The sequence below is a fragment of the Ursus arctos genome, unplaced genomic scaffold, assembly GCF_023065955.2.
Source record: "Ursus arctos isolate Adak ecotype North America unplaced genomic scaffold, UrsArc2.0 scaffold_6, whole genome shotgun sequence".
NCBI lineage: Eukaryota > Metazoa > Chordata > Mammalia > Carnivora > Ursidae > Ursus > Ursus arctos.
In genome coordinates this window covers 63,822,440-63,831,272 of record NW_026623078.1, presented here as the reverse complement: position 1 = coordinate 63,831,272, position 8,833 = coordinate 63,822,440, and the positions used below count along the sequence as shown (strand labels likewise).

General features: G+C 33.0%; 1 non-coding gene across 1 annotated transcript; it reads left to right on the top strand.

Moving 5' to 3' along the window:
- The first annotated feature begins 1,389 nt into the window (after positions 1–1,389).
- On the top strand, positions 1,390–1,492 carry LOC113253104 (U6 spliceosomal RNA). Its single transcript, XR_003315243.2, has one exon. It is a non-coding gene; the product is annotated as a U6 spliceosomal RNA (small nuclear RNA).
- Positions 1,493–8,833: the final 7,341 nt, after the last annotated feature.

Below are 8,833 nucleotides of genomic sequence, written 5' to 3'. Positions count from 1 at the left end.
TTTGGCCCTATTTTCTCCTGCATAAAGAGTCTAGTATGAGGCTAATGTTAAATCAGTATGTTGCAGATTATTGCATCCAAAGGCCCTAGTTCATAAGAAAAAGAAAATATTTTTTCCTACACATTTATGCTTATTCCAGCTTTATTTGTACATGGCCAAAGTAAATCATGGTTGCTAGAGATCTGTGATGCGATATTAGCAATTTAATAGAGATGCTGGTTTTGATGATGGTCATCAGAATATCTTTTTAAAATATTTTTAAAGAAGTTTTTATGGTCATTATCTTTAAAATTTCCATGTTGTAAATAAATAGTAGGGTTTTTCCTGCAAAAGAACAAGTTAATAGGAGAAAGAAAATGGCTGGGAAGTAGGTAGACTTTAGAAAATTCTGATCAAGCACTGTTTCATGGAGGAATAGTCTCTGAGGAATGTGTGTCTCCAATACTGGAGGACCTCAGGTATATTAACTGAGAATGGTTGATATGCGGGGGTCCTTAATGTACCACTGAATTGCATCTGCATCCATAAAATTTTGGAAGGGCAGTGGCTTCTTGCATGTGTCTTGTTACCAACAAGGATAGACTACAAAAATAAGAGAGAAGAATAAAATGGACAACTCAGGTCCAAAGGGGTGTTTAATGACTATCCATTTAATTATTTATTCATAAATCACATATCTGTTAACTAACTCTGTGCTCAGAGATGAACTGGTACTTTGAAAATTACCTGTCACACTGAGCAAATGATGATCACCTCTTACAATTAAGAATTACAAAATTCTCAATCCTTATTGTCTTTTAATTGTGCTTATGTTGTAAAAAGCTCTTTGTGAATCCCAAATACAGAGAAAACTGAGATTGGAAGTAAGTTGACATTTTTGATATTCTGTTAGATACTGAAGTTCTAGTGGATAGGAGTGATATCTATGCATTAACTAGAATAATACTTGCTTATATTAGACATTCAGTATTGCTAGATGGATGAATAAAGGCACTGTGATAATTGATAGAGTGAAATGCTGGTGTCACAGAAGCACAAATAATTCCTTCAGAATAAGGTATTTGCTAGTGTGTCAGTTAGTCTACCTGAGAAAAGCCATTGTAAGCATTTGTTGAGGAAACTGAGAATACTTGGTCTTGAGATTTAAAAAGTCTCCAGGGTGACCAGTGTTTGTCCTTTGAAGGATGGAAAGAGAGATGTTGGGGAGAGATATGGTTGGAAAGGTGGGCTGGACCCAGATCTTGAAGAACCAAAGGTCATTCTAAAGAGTTTGGAATTTTAAATAGAGAGGTGACAAGATTAGCTTTGCATTTCATAAGAATCAGTCTGTTCATTACCACTGTGGATACCACTGTTACCAGAAAACTTATTTAAAGAAATAATGACCCAGGGTTCACTTTGGCAGCTCCTATACTAAAATTGGAATAATACAGAGATTAGCATGGCCCCTGCACAGGATGACATGCAAATTCATGAAGAAATAACAACCCAAACTTCCCAAATTGGAGAAAGTAAGTGGACATTCAGATTCATAAAGCAGAAAGGATCTCAAATAGGATAAATCTAAATAAGTCTACATGAAGACACACTATAAGGTAGTTGACAAAAGTCAAAGATAAAATGAATTTTGAAAATTGCAAAAGAAACTTTGTCACATGCAAGGGAGCCCTCATAAGACTATCTGCAGATTTCTTAGCAGAAAGCTTGAAGGCCAGAGGGGAGTTGGGGGATATGTCTAAAGTGCTGAAAGAAAAAAAACTACCAAACAAAAATACTATAATTAGCTGTGAATAGTTCAAAAATGAAGGAGAGATAAAGACTTTCCCAAACAGAAACTAAGGGAGTTCATCATCTATAATCTGCTTTATAAGAAATACTAAAGGGAGTTCTTCAAATGAAAGGATGAAAACAATGCAAAAGTACATGAACCCTGGTAATGATAAATGTATGAACAAATGCAGAATACTGGAATACTGTAATGGTGATATATAAACCACTATTAATTTTAATATAGAGATAAAAAACACATTAAGAATAACTATAACTATAAAATTTATTAACAAATTCACAATATAAAAAGATATAAACTGTGATACAAAAATACAGATTCAACGGGTACATGCACCGCAATGTTTATAGCAACATTATCAACAATAGCCAAACTATGGAAAGAGACCAAATGTCCACTGACCAATGAATGGATAAAGATGTGGTATATATATACAATGCAATATCATTCAGACATCGAAAAGAATGTAATCTTGCCATTTGCAATGATTTGGAGGGAGGTAGAGTGTATTTTGTCAAGTGAAATAAGTTAGAAAAGAACAAATACCATATGATTTCACGCATATGGAATTTAGGAAACAAAACCAGATGAACATAGGGAAAAAAAGGGGAAAAAAGAGAGGGAAGCAAACCATGAGACTCTTAATGATAGAGAACAAACTAAGGGTTGGGGGGTGGGTGGGGAACAGGCTAAATGGGTGATGGGTATTAAGGAGGGCACTTGTTATGATGAGCACTTGGTGTTATATGTAAGTGATAAATCACTAAATTCTGCTCCTGAAACCAGTATTACACTATATGTTAACTAATTAGAATTTAAATAAAAATTTGGAAGAAAAAAAGATGTAAATTGTGACTTCAATAACAAAATAAGCATGGGCAGGGAAAGTAAAAAGAATAGAGTTTTTATATACTATTGAACTTAAGTTGTTATTGGCTTAAAATAGGCTGTTATAAGATGTTTTATGTAAGCCTTATGATTACTACAAAAAAAACCATACAGAATATACACAAAAGAAAAGAAATAAAAATATATGACCACAGTAAATAAACAAAACTCAAAGGATAGCAAGAGAAGAAAAGATGAACAAAAGAACTACAAAACAGAAAACACTGCAATAGTTAAGTTTTCCCCTAAGAATAATTACTTTAAAAGTAAATGGATTAAATTTCCTGATCAAAAGACATAGCATGGCTGATGGATGATAAAACAAGACCCAACTGCATGTTTTCTTTAGAGGGACTTTCTTTAGAATTAAAGACACACATAGTTAGTGGGGTAGAAAAAGATAGTTAATGCAAATGATAATCAGAAGAGAGCAGGGGTGGTTTTACTTATATCAAACCACATACATTTAAAATACATTTTAAGTCAAAAACTGTCACAAAGCACCAAATAGGACATAATGTAATGATAAAAGGATATTCATCAGGAATATATAACAATTATAAATATATATGCACCCAACATCAGAACACCAAAATACATAAAGCAAAAATTAATAGAACTGAAGGGAGAAATTCATAGCAATACAATAGTATTAGAAGACTTCAATACCAAATTTTCAATAATTGTTAGAATATCCAGGCAGAAAATCAATAAAGAAATAGCTAACTTGAACAACAGTATAGATCAAATGAACCTAACAAACATATTCAGAACTTTCCCTCCAACAGCAGTAGAATACATATTTTTCTTGAGCATACATGAAACGTTGTCCAGGATAGATCCCATGTTAGGTCATAAAACAAGTCTTAACAAATTTAATAAGACTGAAATTATACCAAGTATCTTTTCCAACCATAATGATATGAAATAGGAATCAATAAGAGAACAGAAATTGGAAAATTCATGAACATGTGGAAGTGAAGCAACATACTCCTGAACAACCAACAGTCAAAGAAGATATCAAAGGAGAAATCAGAAAAATGACTTGAGGCAAATGAAAATTAAAACACAACATACCAAAACTTATGGGGTGCAACAAAAGCAGTTATAAGGGAATTTTATGGCAATACACACCCACATTAAAAAAGAAAGTTCTAGGGGTCCCTGGTTGGCTCAGTTGGTTAAGCATTTGACTCTTGGTTTTGGCTCAGGTCATGATATGATCGTGGGATCGAGCCCTGCTTTGGGCTCTGTGCTTAGTACAGAGTCTGCTTCAGATTCTTTTTCCCTCCCTCCCCACCCCTCCCCGCTCTCCTTCTCTCTCTAAAATAAATACATAAAATCTTTAAAAAAAAAAGATCTAAAAAACCCCTCAAGGAACTAGAGAAAGAACAAACTAAGTCCAAAGTTAGCAGAAGAAAGGAAATACTAAATACTAGAGCAAAAACAAATGAGATAGGGGCTATAAAAACAATAGAAAAGATCAATGAAACCAAGAGTTGGTTTTTGGAAAAGATAAACAAAATTGACAAATCTTTAGCTAGTCTAATCAAGAAAAAAAAAGGCAGATTTAAATTAATAAAATCAGAAATGAAAGAGGGGACATTACACCTAATGCCACAGAAATAAAAAGGATCCTAAGAGGCTACTGTGAACGGTTATTTACCAACAGACTGGATAACAGAGGAAATGGATAAATTGCTAGATACACACAACCTACCAAGACTGAGTCATGAAGAAAAACAAGGTCTGAACAGATCAGTAATGAATAAAGGGATTTAATCAGTAATAAAAACCTTCCAACACAGAAAAGTCCAGGACCAGATGGCTTCACTAGTGAATTCTACCAAACATTTGAAAAGAATTATTGCCAATTCTTTTCAAAGTCTTCCAAAAAACTGAAGAGGAGAGAACATTTCCAAACTAAATTTTATGAGGCCAGAATTACCCTGATAGCAAAGCCAGACAAAACCACCACAAGAAATAAGAAAATTACAGGCCAAACCCTTGATATTAACATAGATACAAAAATCCTCAACAAAATACTAGCAAAGTAATTCACTACATTAAGTCAGTACATTAAGAGGATCATATGTCATGATCAAGTAAGAGTTATTCTTAAGACACAAATGTGTTTCAACATACACACATCAATAAATGTGACACATTAACAGAATTAAGGATAAGAATCACAGGATTATCTCAATAGTTGCAAAAAATAATTTAACAAAATTCAACACTTTTTCATGAAAACCACTAGGCATAGAAGCAATGGACCTCAACATAATAAAGACCTTATATGGAAAATCCACAGCTAACATCATACTCACTTGTGATAAATTGAAAGCATTTTCTCTGATGTCAGGAAAAAAGAAAGAAAACCCACTCTCACCACTCCTATTCAGCATAGTACTAGAAGTTCTAGCCAGAGCAATCAGGCAAGAAAAAGAAATCAATTAATTTAAATCAGAAAGGATAAAGTAAAATTATCTGTGTTGCAGATAAGATAATTCAATATGTAGAAAACTCTAAGAACTCCACAAAAAAAACCCCAAAAAACAAAACAAACAAACAAAAAAACCCTGTGAAAGCTAATAAATGAATTTAGTAAAGTTACCAGATACAGAATCAACATAAAAATAATTTGCATTTCTATGTAACGATAAAGAAATATCAGAAAGATAAATTAAGAAAGCAATCCCATTTATAATAGCATCAAAAAGAATAAAATACTTAGGAATTAATTTAATCAAGGAATAAAAGACTTATACACTGAAAACTGCAAAACATTGGTGTAACTAATTAAAGGAGACATAAACAAATGGGAAAACATCCCATATTTACTTATTAGAAGGCTTAATATTGTTAAAATGTTCACAGAACCCAGAGCAACCTACACATTTGATGTAATAGACATTGAAACCCTAGTGGCATTTCTTGCAAAAATAGAAAAAAAAAATCCCCAAATTAAATGGAATAATAAAAAGTACCCCAAATAGTCAAAGCAATATTGAGAAGAACAACCTTAGAGGCCTCACATTTTCTGATTTCAAAACATACTACAAAGTTACAGTAATTAGAACAATACAGTATTGGCATAGATACAGACAGATTGACCAATAGAACAGAATAGAGAACCCAGAAATAAACCTATGAATATACAGTCAATTGATCTTTGACAAGTGTGCCTAGAATTCACAACGGGGAAAAGATATTCTTTTCAACAAATGGTGATGGGAAACTGGTTATTTACATGCAAAAGAATGTAATCAGAATATTATCTTACACCATATACAAAAATCTGCTCAAAAAGTATTGAAGGCTTAAACATAACACCTGAAACTGCAAAATTCATAGGAGAAAACATAAGGCAAAGTCTCTCGACTTAGGTCTTGGCAGTGATTTTTGGATATGACACCAAAAGCACAGGCAACAAAAGCAAAAATAGACAGGTAGGACTACATGAAACTAAAAAGCTTCTGCATAGCAAAGAAAACAACCAACCAAGAAAGAATGAAAAGTCAGCCTACAGAATGACAGAAAATATTTGCAAGTCATATATCTGTTAGAGGGTTAATTTACAAAATATATAAGAAACTCCTACAACTCAATTCCAAAAAGGAAATAACCCCATTAAAAATGGGCAATGGATTTGAACAGGCATTTCTCCAAAGAAAACATATAAATGGCCAACAGACATATGAAAAGATGCTCTATGTCATTAATTATTAAGGAAATGTAAAACTACAATGAGATATCACCTCATACCTGTTAGGATGGCTATTGCCATAAAAAAACAAAAAACAAGTGTTGGTGAGCATGTGGAGAAGTTTGAACCCTTGTCCACATGGAAGCTAAAATAGTATAGCATCTATGGAAAACAAGATGGGGTTTCTTTAAAAAAATTAAAAATAGAACTATCATATGATTCAGCAATCTTATTTCTGGGTACATACCCAAAATATTAAAATTAGGATCTTGAACAGATATCTGCACTCCCATGTTCATTGCAGCTAAGTTTATTATTCATAATAGCTAAGAAATTGAAACAAAGTCAATGTTGAAAGGTGAATAAATAAAGAAAATGTGGTATATACATTATTCAGCCTTAAAAAAGAAGGTAACTTCAAACAACATGCTAAATGAAATAAGCCAGTCACAGAAGATCAAATACTGTGAGATTCCATTCATATAAGACATCAAAAATAGCCAAACTCGTAGAAATAGGTAATACAGTTCTAGTTGCTAGGGGCTGAGGGGAGGGGGGAAATGAAGGGTCGTTGTTCAATGGGTAAAAGTTTCAGTTATGCTCAATAAGTAAGTTCCAGAAATCTGCTGTGCAACACAGTGCCTATAATTAACAATATGGTATTGTGCACTTTCAAATTTGTTAAGTAGAACTCATATTAAGTGCTCTTCCAACAACAGCAACACAACAAGCAAAAACAGAGGGGCACAAGGGAAGTTTCAGAGGTGTTGGATATGTCAGTTACCTTAATTGTGGGGAAGTGTCATGGATGTTTGCATATGTTCAAACATCAAATTGTACACATTAAATATATGACGTTTTAAACATTAATAGTACCTTAATAAAACTGTAAAAAAAAAAAGAGTAGTGGCTCAGATTTGACTCAGGAGCCATAGTTGTGGACCTCTTCTATAAAGCGTCAAATACCTTCACCAGTTTCTTGACATAGTAGTTTTTATATATTTATGGTCAAATTCCCACATCTAGAACAGGATTTGTCACATAAGGTGCTTAATAAATGCTTGTGGAATAATCTAAGAAACAAAAACAACCGAGGTCTAAAAAAAGAAATCTAGTAATGGTTGGTTGATAAGAATACCTGCATTCATGCATGGATGTGAGACTTGTTTTTCTAAGATTGCAAGGTTTTATTTGCAATAGATCTCAGTTCTAAAAATCACTTTTTATAATATAAGTACAAGTCAAAAGACAATAAAGATGGAGAGTTTTTATGATTCTTAATTGTAGAATGTCATCATCATTGTGGGTAAGTTGTTAGTTTGATAGATGCTTTAAAAAGTTTGTATAAATTGTCTCAGCCTACCAGAGAGCCAAGCATGGATTGTCTACCTCCTGGTGTTAAGCAGGTTTTCCTATCAAGTTTTGCCAGTTTGAGGATGTCCCGTAAAGTATTTCTCTCAACCAGTCTTTTTCTTACAAATAAACAGTGATGAGAAAGTTTGACCCCAAAAATGGTTTCCTATTGTTTCATTTTTTTCTGCTTACCCAAAACAAAAATTAAACTATTTTAAAACCTGAGACCTAAATATACATTTAAATTAAAATGTAGGAAATTAAATTAATGAATTACATTATTTTACTAACTGGCTGTTTCAGGAAATACACGCACACGTATACACTCATAAACCAGCCAAAACATAGTACTTCTACCCCCTTAGTTCTCCTACCTAAAGGCAGGGGAAAAAAGAACCTTCTGTCACAGCAATCACATTTAAGAAAAAGAGACATTTTGAGGCAAAATTTTTCACTTGCTTGAAAGATTTAAGTATATTTCTTTACTAATATGATTGAATTAAAATTTGTATTTATAACCATCTGAGATTTTGCCTTCTTAGTTCTAGGTCACATGTACCAGAAAAAAATGAGCCTTAGATATCATATTGTTTACTGTGGGATAGTTTAATGGTATTACTGTGTAATATGTGGTGCTACACACTGTTTCAGTAAATGCGTTATTAAAACCCTATCAAATAAAGGTCATATCTTGGAACCCTGGCTTTACCAGCTGGCCCATAAATGTGGTTTAGAAATGGACTAATTAAATTACACCATTCAAATAATAATACTGATTAAATAGATATTTATACAGTACTTGTCCAAGAGAGTCTGCCATGGTCAGTTTCCAGGGAAAAGAAAGATCTAATCAAGTATGTATATTTTTCAAAGTATACACGTTAATTTGAAAGCCGAGTAAGTTGCAGAAGTGTTTCAGGATCAATGACCAAAAAGAGAGGACAAAAGCGTGGTCTTTGGCAAAGTAGAGTTGGGAATCATTAATCATTTTAAAGTAAATGTTTCTCTACCTGAATCTCTGCCAAAGGCCTTGACAGAATACAGACTCCCAGAAGATCCAAACCTGCTGATGACAACAATGTTTGTTATACAGT